The sequence below is a fragment of the Parasteatoda tepidariorum genome, chromosome 8 (assembly GCF_982258835.1).
Source record: "Parasteatoda tepidariorum strain Cologne lab strain chromosome 8, Ptep-v5.0, whole genome shotgun sequence".
Taxonomy (NCBI): Eukaryota; Metazoa; Arthropoda; class Arachnida; order Araneae; family Theridiidae; genus Parasteatoda; species Parasteatoda tepidariorum.
In genome coordinates this window covers 72,768,204-72,779,844 of record NC_141762.1, presented here as the reverse complement: position 1 = coordinate 72,779,844, position 11,641 = coordinate 72,768,204, and the positions used below count along the sequence as shown (strand labels likewise).

Here is an 11,641-nt window from a genome sequence, read left to right as displayed (position 1 = left end):
TTACACAAGACTATCATAAAACTTATCAATTTATACGAGTTTTAGAGATTTATTAAGCGATTTTAAATATGCTATAGGGTCTCGGGGAAGTTTTTATTCCGTTCACAGATGAAAATATCAGATTTGAGAAAATCTAAAAGGTACAAAATTGTTTAAGAAAATGAACATAGCATTTGATTCCGTTTTTGAAACCTCTTTTATGACCATTGTAATTTTTTTCAGTTACTAATGAATCTAAATAAATTACTAATGTGTGTTTGGTTATATTATGGGATTCGACTTTGAAAGGTCATATTATTATTTAATTTGTCTTTTCTTAATGCCTTAAAAAGTTGTTTTTATTAATCTACTGTTACAACTCTGCACAGTTACGTGTGTAATATTTCTAGCTGTCCCAAAACCGAAATTCGGAGCTTTTCCCTGTAATGATTTTTTTTATTTTGTAACCGTCGTTGAACAGCCAACCTATTTTTGAGTTCATGACTACCACTGTTCAACTCCGTAGACTTGATATTTTAAATGCAATCCAAAAGACAAGCAACTCCCTTATCAAGTATGGGGAGAAATATGCCTTCATGAAGGACTTTTTGATGGAACTTTTCTGTATTTACGTTACATGGTGAATAAAACAACGAAAATCTCCTAAGATTAATAAGATGGCTGGGGGACACACACCCATGATCTGTTTATCATTGATTATAGTTTTACGTGAACACTGTGGTGCGAGAATGGTGCGGAATTCGAATAGACCAGCTGTTGCCGGAATTCAAACCCGGGTAATCTCATGGGGAACGAATACTCGTTTTTGAGCCACTACGGTTCAAAACGTCATGAGCCACTACGGTTTAATAACCGTCGTTAAACAGTCCGGCCCAATTTTTCGGTTTACGATTACTAATGTTCAACTCCGTAGCCTTGTAATTTTGAACCCAATCAAGAAGACAAGGGAACTCCTGGATCAAGTATTGGGAGAAATTTGCCTTCGTGGGGGACTTTTTGGTGGAACTAACCAGCATTTGCGTTACGTTGAGAGGAATCCCACGAGAACTTCCCACTGTTAGCCTGTCTGCAAGGGAACTCTACCCCTGATCCGTCTGAAACTGAGGATATTTCACGTCAGCACTGTGGTCGGTGCAGGCCGGATGCAAAATTCCTATCGAATAGCAATCGCCTGGATCGAACCTCGGTTCACCTCATTGGAAAGCGAACGCTCTATCCCCTGAGCCATCGCGGCTCTTCCCAGTAATAATTATGCTTAGCGTTTAAATAAGCAAGAAAATATAAGCACAAAATTCTTTGTGTAGTTACTATATTTGAGTTGAATATTGAAAGGGCGCGCTTTCTAATGTGTTCATTTCCTTAAATACGCATTATGACCCCTGTCCATTTTTTAGAGAATCTGTTGTCTTATAGAGTACCCCGTTCCTGGATTACATTACATAAATGGAATACGAGGAAACAATAACTTCAAACTCAGAATAAATTGTTTAATTTTTTTCTTTTTACTGCAAAATTGAAGTTATTGATTATTTTTTTTTTTTATTGATTAATAAAAAAATATTTCACTCCATCTAATTTCGAAATAGTTAAGAATGAACGATATGGATGTGAAACATGGATCATCTCAATGAAAAAACATAATAATGATTTTCATATGAATAGCAGCACAAGAATTGAATATCAAACATTGATTGGTCGCTTTCATCTAAAATTATAGATCTCTTAAATCTACGCGAAGAATATTATTCTAATAAAATTACCATTTTGCATGGTGAAAAAGAAAATTTTGATTTTAAAAAAATGCACGGTATTCAAACCATTAATTTGATAATTTACGAGTTCATATGATAAAGGCTTAACGGAAACTCAGATTTTTAATTATAGTTCTTATTACCATGCATTAAAACTGAAATACTAAAAAAAGTCAATTTAACCAAATAAATAGTATGTATACCATGCTCTAAGGTAAGAGAAAGAAATTGCAAAATTTTTCCACATTTATCAAATTTCATCACGTTATTGTTAATTTTACCAAAATCATTACCAGAAAGTCTCAGTAAATATTGCGGAGCTTACTGCTTTCCCAATAAAGCTATAAAAGCGGTTAATTTTACTATATTCTGACTTTTTTGACCATACTCGTTTTTTCTCACGGCTGATAAAACTTAAAAACGTAGCATTATAATGTGAAAATAAACCTTCTACCGAAATAACTGGAAAAAAATCGTGCAATATTTTCACGATGTATATATACGTAAAAATATTTCCTAAACGCATTGTTTTATATTCTTCATTTTAAAGGTAAATAAAATTAGTTTAAGATTTAGCCTTCGTCAGAAGCTTATTCAGATGAATATATTTCTTGTATTAAAGATCTTAAGTTCAAATAAATACTCCATCGAAACAGAAACATTGCAAACATATTAAAACAAATCCATAAAATGTATATGTAATGTATTAAACATTTTTTTTTGTTTTAACTATGAGAAGTCAGACTTCAGATAACAAATAATGACGTTAGATATTTTATGCTCAAATTCAGCGAAAATAAATGTTAAGGCTTACGGAGAAAAAAACTCTCATGCCAAGTATAATTCCCAATTGGCGATAAGATACTTCCATAACTTTATTAGCTCTGGCATAGAAAAGTTTTTATTTCATTTGGTTATAGATACTCATCAGTCCCAGCTTGTTTATCTGTGTGTATCTTTATTTCTGATTTTTTCGCTTTCCAAGTGAACCTGAAAACTTCTGGGAATTTCACCAATAATAAGCGAGGTATGCAAAATAAAATATTACACTAACTGAAAAGTTACAATTATTTTCTTATTTCGTCCGGTATTTATTTAAGAATACTTTCAGTTAAGAAAATGAAAACTGTTTTGGTTAAAATAGTTGCTTGAGTTTCAGGTATATATATAACATACATACTCAAGTTTTCATTCTAAAACTATAGTAAAATGACCGGCAGCAGTTTGTCCATCCATTTAACCTCAAGGTTTACAGCAAGGAGCATTTTTAATTTTACGGTTTTTAAGCCGTTTACAACTGGTATGGTAGAAAAAACATGAATACAAAACTATACGGTTTTTTTAACCATTTACAGCTAGCAGGGTTTAAAAACCATATTAAGATATTTAACTGGACATTAGAAACAGTTTATCAGCTCTATTTTGCTGTTATGTATGCGTGAGTAAAAGTATCGTATTCTAATAGCCCAGGGTCACAAATTGGGTTCTGCAGGCCATCGGAAACTTTTATGTGAAGGGAAAAGAGGAAATATTGGAGTGTCAAGGCTGAGATTTGAAACTCTGTTCTCTCGGTCAAGAGTTAGGGTGTAGACAATATTATTTTTTTATTGCTATCTGATATTGTACTTAATGCTTTAAAGTATTTTGAGAAAGGATTATAAGTTTCGTTTGTTGATGAAATTGTAAGAAGATGAGATTTAGTATTATTGAACATAAGAAGGTTGTTTCGTAATTGACGTTCTTAATATTCATAGGGTGCCGACTAAAGCAAGTATTTTAACAGTAACAGTTATAAGAGTGGCCTAGGTATCGCAAAATAACTAAAGCTACAAGATCATACCACTTACTACACCCTCTGATAAACAAATTATTTACAAGGGTTTTTTTCTTCTTAATTTCTTAACACAAGATACATAAGATTTCTTAACATAATTGCGTAATACAATGAGGAAAAAAAAAAGAAATAAAAAAAAAGTTTCTGAGTATCTTCGATTTACTAAAGAAGGAAATCTTGTATTTATAATAAAAATCGCAAAATTTCCAAAAATACTTTTTTCGTCTTAATTTCTAACTCATTGATGTAGAAAAACAATAACAGAATAACATGATCAAAAATTACTTTTAAAAAAATAAAAAATACGATTTACTGCAAAATGAAGAAAATGCGATCGCAGGTTACTCATTGGCAAAATGGTTGTTGTCTAATTTTTTTTTTGTTTTTTTGTTTTTTTTTGTTTGGAAAATAAGTTTCCTTGTGTTTTTACATCTTCGACATCTTTAACTGTTAATCCTGAACTGCTCGGTGCCCAATTTCGCAGACATATTTAAATACCACTCATACACATTCTGTTTAAGTTCTTTTGATGACAGAATAGACATTGAACAGCCAATCGAGATCAATATTAACAATTTTTGATTGGTACAATGATGCTTGATATAGATTGTAAGCTGTATCATACACCCGTTTCGGATTCACAAGTTCATACATGAAATATGATTTGAAAGCTAGACTTTTTTCAATTTTACTTGAATGGCGAATGAATCATTTATATTGCGTGGAAGACAGTCTACGGTCTTGTGCAATTTATTGGGTACGCTAACAATGGATCCTATTATCCTTAACTGGTGATCAACACCCAGTTCTTATATTTGCACGAAAGAGGTTCCGAGAGTTACCATTCCACTCACTTTTCGGTAAGGTTCAATTCTCTCAACCACTTAGGTACTTTCGTGAGGGACGGGTTTCATGCTTGCGCTTGCAAACGGAATCCTTTCGTTTTTCCATTTGCGCGTAACGCTTAAGGTATCCCCGTCTACGTTCTCTGGCTTTTTCAGACTCGGTAAGTTTAGGCCTTGGCATCATTTTTTTCTTGCTTCAACTCTTTTGGAACGTGTCAGTCAGTATGGACCCTCTTTATTTGTGATATTCACCTGAATTAGTATTGAAAACGATCCAGATTGAACTGTAGGTAGGAATTTCTGATTCTTAATTAAAACAATAAAAACAAAAATATCGCTCAAATGATAAAATTCTCTTTCATTCACAACTCAACTACTATTTATGGGATCTCTCTGGTCTCTTATCTCAAAAATAAACTCACCAACTTAATGCATAACAAAATTAAAAATGAAAAAAATAATTATAAAAAAATTATCAAACAGCAACGATCGTCATAGCAACGCATGCGCACTGTTTACTATTACTCTTGATTATTGTGGTTGAAAAGTGAAGACGCCTTGAAATTCAAACCAACCCCATTTTGCCTATGGGTAAAAAAATAACTATTTATAATTTCGATATTCAAAGCTTAAGTCTAAGACAATGTAAATGTATGTGCTAAGACAAGCAAAGCTATGTCTTAACACATACATTTACAAGGTGTCTATTTAAATTAAATCGAAAAAAATTTACAACTTTTCAGTTTTTTCCATTTCAAAATGGTCTGCCCTGTATCCGACTGACGATCATTCCTGCATAATATCTGAAATAAGAACGCTAACTTCAGCATTTCATAATTTGGTACTATAAAAATTTATATCATATTGTATAGACACTTTACCATACATAGACACCGGTTCTACAAATAAAAAAAATTAATAACATGAGTGATTAAAAGAGCCGAAACGGACTTCAGGGGTCAACCTGTATTTATAAAGGCATTAATAATAATTAAATATAAACATATACTACATTAAATAATTTTTTTGTAAAATTTGAAATATTATTTATATTATTAAGAAAAGTACTAAAATAGAGAGTATAAAAAATATTGCGAGAACCATTGGTAGTAAAGGGAATTAAAAAGTTTTAAACTAATATGAAATAAAATTAAAACTGAGAATGATTCCTTAATAAATATATTTCATTTCATTTCGTAGCTTTTCATTTGAATTGGCAGTAAAACTTAAAATTCTGAAGCTATTTAATTTAATACCTAAAAACTAACAAAATACAAGTAAAATAAAGATAGTTTCATGGATGGTTAAAAGTCTATAATAGTGTTCTTTGTATGATTCATAGCAATTTATTACGCTCTTTGGAGCAAAAATAATAATTAAAAAAACGCGAAAATAAAATTTATTCATGGTACGAACTGAAGAATTAAACGTAAATTTACATTAATATGTTTATATGCGTTGTCGACGAAAGGCATATGAAATTTATTTGAAAATGCTCTATTGTCTCTTTTCAGAGAATATGAAAGAATGGAGTTTTGCTATATGTGAATTTTTAATAAATTTTATTCCTCTTTTATTCCAATATATTTTATTTTATTTTATTTTTTAAGTCAATTTTTTAATATGAAAGATGCTTTTACGATTTAAAAAGCCTTTATAATTTCCTTTTATGGGATTAACTGTGGGAAAACTATTTCTTTAATATACATTAAAAAATTTAGATGTGATATAATGGTTGATAATTCCTCATTTCAAAAATTAAACAGAAATAACATTTGAAAAATATTAAAAATATATAAATATAAAATAGAAGTATATTTAAAATATTTTTTTAAGTATAGTAACTTTTACCTAAGAGCTAACTGAATGCCCGTATCTTATAGAAAACTAATAAAAGAAGTATGATCAAAACTATCAGACTAAGTTACAATTTGTTATGTTTCAGGCTCTATGGAAACACCTAAAAATCACGGTACTTCACTGGAGCACTTTACTCACTGGAGCACTTAAAATCAACAATTTTAATAATATTTGCTGTAAAATTTGGTAACTGTTGTGTAATTTGATAATTTCATTTTACTTTATAGTATCGCATAAAAACAATTTATTAGGTTAAATTCTCTATTTAGTGTTGTATTTTCCAATTTTATCGGTACAAAGGGTCTAAATTTGGGAAATATACTCCCGATAGCTTAGACAGGTTATGTTTGATACTCTTATTAAGTGGTTTAATTTTCAAGGACCATTTTCTCTTTTTCACTGCTTAGTTCGCTCGTGTATAAACGTGGTGACCACTTAATAAAGCATCTAACTCCCTCTGGATTGGGATGTGCATTGGTGGTTAGGGCGTCTTACTTCGATCCCGAAGGTGCTTGGTTCGAATCCTACAGAAAACCAAAGAGTGTATCTCAAGGAATTTTTACAATTTACTTATCTACGTTTCCATTATTTATTTTTCTCTACAAATCTTTTCTGCGTTTTTCATTGAGGTTACCATGTAGCTCGAACCATTTAATGCAAATTCGTTAAAAATACACTCAAATAACTAAATCTTCCAGACCTTAAAAGAGGCACAGACACACTTAACATTTTCTATTGGTTATTATATATATATATATATATATATATATATATATATATATATATATATATATATATATATATATATATATATATATATATATATATGTAATTTTAATATTAAATCGAAATTCGAATAAAGGATCTTAAAATATTTTTAGAAATAAAACACATTTGGAAGAATTTTACTTTATATTTCAAAAATTTCTGAAGATCTTATGCTATAAAGGATTTAAAGAGTTTCGAAATTTTTAGGTAAATTCAGTTTCTAAATAAATTTTTCAGTTCGAATAAATTTAATAATTGCATAAAGTCTCCTTCTCATTTCAATTACCATAGTTTATTTTTGTTTCAAAAATTGTTTGTAAAACGTTTTATCTTTAATAAGTATAGTTTAGAAAAATAATTGTTTTCTTTTCTTTTAAAGCTGTATTTAATCGTAGAAAAACAATGCCACATTTAAACACCTAAGTGCTTCCGAAATAATATAATTGATACTGTGTTCTTTTTTTCAAGAGTGAAACATCCTTGTTAACAAGAAAGTACTTAATTTTATTTAAAATTGAAAAATATCTAGTTGTTCATCTGAATTTGTAAAATTTCGAAGATGTTGCATTTATCTGAAAACTACTCAAAATCATGAATAACTTCAGTAATGGAATAGTTTCCATTGATAGTTAAACAACACATACACACATACAGTTTCCTTTGAATTAAATAGCACCCGAATGAATTAAATAATTCTTACTAAAAGGAAATCTTTGATATTGAAATTTCACTTCACATTATATATTTATTCATTTCAACCGTGCATAGAATATCAAAACGATAAAATAGTTATTGCAATAGTTAATGCAAGTTAAAATGAACACATATAATTTCGTTTTTAACCATCATTAATTTTATTCAATTTTGGTGTATCACTTTTATGTATTTACTTAAAAATATAGGAAATTTAGGTACAAAAAAACTAATTTAACGTATTATCTATCGCAATTAAAAGTGAGTAATTATTTCAAACTGTTGGTGAACTGTCAGTGTGTGTTTTTAATAAAAACGTATTATATTTTACTAAAAAGTCATTTAATTACTGTATATTAAAATAAATATTTATGTTCTAGTGATTCAGAATTAAATCTATAATTTATTTATTTTTTCACTTTCGAAAACTTTCAATCACAGCATCGTTGAGGAATCACTTGAACACCGTCTTGTCAAGTATAGCTAAATGCAAAAAAAGAATGAATTAAGACAAAAGAACGTGCAAAAATAAGATTATGTTTGTATCAGTAATAAAACAAATTGATAAATGTAGTGTATGATGTAACTGTGCTTAGTTAGAAAAAAATGATTTTTTATTTTAAAAATTTTTTTTAAATTTTTGATGAATTTTGGATTTTAAGAAATTTTTTATTTTATTTCTTTAACACTTTTTTTCCGTTTTCAAAATTGTTATTCAAATGTTTCTGAATGGTATGCAATAGTTGACTGCGTCATTTAGAGAAGAGTGAATTTTATTGTCTACTAGCCACGTCCATCGAACTGCTGGTCCGTCTTTTTAAATAAGTTAAATATCAATTATTTCGAAAATTTAAATCGGTTAGTCAGAAATCAAGACAATTTTTAGCAAACTTTTTAACTATTGAAATGTGTGTCATGATGTTTTATTGCTGTGGTCATTATATCAAACTTCGTAACACTTTCCTGAACTGGATTGCATAGTGTTGGTTAGATCATGCTACTACGGTACCTGAGATATTTGCTTGGAATCTTACCGACAATCAAACAACGTCTTCCTCACACATATCTCCCTTTCTGTCACTTTCATATATATATATATATATATTATACCGGGAGACTTTAGCTTTTAAATATGCACTGTTTCAATTTTGAATACATTCCATTTTCAAATTCGAGTGGCATTAGTTTCGGAGCTATTTCGATGAATTTTGCTAATTTTTAATAAAGCCTTTTTTACAATGAAAGATCCACCTAATGAACCCTTATTCACTTATATCTTTCAGATTGGAACATATTATAGCCGTGAGGGCTAATCTGTCAACGTCACTTACTTCAAAAATACAAGGGGTGATCAAATGAAAAGGTACAAAAAGACACGGTTGGTACAAATGTAGACTTTATTCAAAATATACACTATAGGCCTGAGCACAACGATCCCACTGATGAACAGGCCACAGGATTCCTTGTTCCCAGAATTCCTGTGGCCGTGACGAGATCCAGTCCTTCACAGCGTCCTTGAGTACGTCGTCCGAGTTGAAGCGCTTCCCTTTCAGGTATTTCTTCAGTGGACCAAACACATGGAAATAGCAGGGCGACATGTCTGGACTGTAGGGCGAATGGTCCAACGTCTCCCACTTGAACTTGGCCAGTGTGTGACTCTAGAGACGTGTGGACGCGCGTTATCATGGGGCAGAACCACACCCTCCTTGAGCAGCCCCGGTCTTTTGTTCTTGATGGGCCTGCGTAGGCGTCGGAGTGTCTCATAGTATACATATGAGTTAATGCTTTTTCTGTGCTCGAGTTTCTTATCCTGATACGGACTGCCGCATCATTTGGACGCCGCTTTTGAGAAGAGCCTCTGCTCTCTCCTGCGCATGCGGGCACCCGCGCATGCTCCGATCCCAGTCAGAGACTACAATCGCATCCAGAGATGTCTCGCTACGTTCTCCCATGGCCAAGTATGCAAATATTTAACTGTTACGTTTTTACGTCGTTTCGTACCTTTTCATTTGATCACTCCTTGTAGCATCGAATTTTGCTATAGTAAATATATTTATTTTTAACATCCTAAAATTCCTTAGCAAACTTTCTTCTATGCTACCATACTGTCTTGTTGTCAAGATGCATCTTTTCTTCTGTATTTTCTTTCAGACCACAATAATATAAGATTAACATTTTTAGATTAATATACAACATTATTCTTTTTTGTTGGACAGGGCATTCAGCAGTACCGTCATTTTTGAGATGAAAATTTATTTTCATGTAGTTTAAAAGTTCAATTTTTTTATTACGAATATTTATATGACGAAACATATTCTGTTCTGGTATTTAATCAAGAACCATATATAATTCAATTTTCAGATTAAATGTTCCTACTTTATTCTTCTTTGTTTTGTAGTTACATTCCATGTTTAAATTTTATTAAATTTGCAGACTGTACCTACTTGTAAAGACATAAAACTAGTTATATCTCATTTAATAAATATATATGATTACGATTGTAAAGAAATATTGCTACGTAAACAATTCCAAGTGAAATAAAGCAAATTTATTACATTAAAAAACCGAAATATATGTATTTAATTAGATTTATCTTTAATAATATTAGTAACTTTTATATTATTCAAGTACTAAGTGAATTAAATCCTAGATTTTGCTGTCAACTTTTGAAAATTACTTCATAACATTTATAACATATTTCTAGGTATGCGTTATTTCCTAAATTTAATTTTTGATGTAATGAATACACAGAAAAGCACATAATTGACTCAATCTTAACGGTGTAAGATTCTCAACTTAAATAAGCTAAATAATTAGCGAACACGATATTAAAATACGAAAAAAGATACGAAAACGAACTTACTCTGTATGAAAAAACCTTTTTCTCGACATATTTAGATTCCTGACCTTCAAAATAAGGAAATTAGCCGTAATATTTAGTTTTTACAAATCAAAAAATGTTTGTCTAAAAATTTCAATAGTTACTGTTTTACCGAATTGAAAAATGATTGCACACAATTATAAGCTTTATTTGTGCTAAGATAAATCTTTGAAAAGTAAAATTTAAATATTTATAGTATTTTATTTAATATTAAATGAAAGAATATTGAATTTCAAGTGTCTTGATAACGCTATTTATTTATAAAGATTATGGAGTACATCTGATAAATTTATCTTAATCATTTTTAATTGACAAGTGCACTGAATTTTAATTAAATAAAAATGTATTATACTAAGTTTCCTATATTTACTCCTATATTTAAAAATAAATATAAGAGTTATGATAGTTTAATTTAAATTAGTATTTACTAAATTTATTCTAATAAAAAAAATCGTGGATTTAAAAGCTTATATATTTTTTAAGTTAATCCTGATAAAAAAGCATGGTCAAACCAACCAAGATATGGTAAAATTTGCTCGTATGTGGCTTTATGGGTACACTAAAAAGATCGATAATAGTTTTTAATTTAACGTTTTGAAGTGATTTTTTTTAAAAATTAACAAAACTTATAGTTTTATAATATATGAGATAACATTGGGCAAATGTTTTAAAATTCTGTAACTATTATCATAATACTTTAAAACATGGACTTAAAACCAATTACTACCATGCAATACTCCTTCCGAGCTATTTTGCATCAGTTACTTTTTGATTTTCTTTTTTTTTTAAATTTTATTTTAAGAAAAACGGGCAATCCTGAATAACCTTTGATCTAATGATCGAAACTTTTGGATTACATCTTAATGGCTCGAAGGGGTGACCTCAAATATGCCTATTAATTAGTGCAGATTATATTTTAAGTTATGAAATGAGACACTAAAACGTATTTTCTTGGAATAAACATCTATTTTATTCGACAGATAGTTATTTTTGATCCCAAAAATATTGG

The 11,641-nt window shown here is 29.8% G+C and overlaps 1 long non-coding RNA gene across 1 annotated transcript in view; it reads left to right on the top strand.

Annotated features, from left to right (window-relative positions):
• The first annotated feature begins 2,575 nt into the window (after positions 1-2,575).
• LOC139425585 (uncharacterized) overlaps positions 2,576-11,641 on the top strand; it is a 174,288-nt gene continuing 165,222 nt past the window's right edge. Inside the window, exon 1 of the long non-coding RNA XR_011636788.2 lies at positions 2,576-2,778. This is a non-coding gene — a long non-coding RNA (uncharacterized LOC139425585). The remainder of the gene's footprint in view (positions 2,779-11,641) is intronic.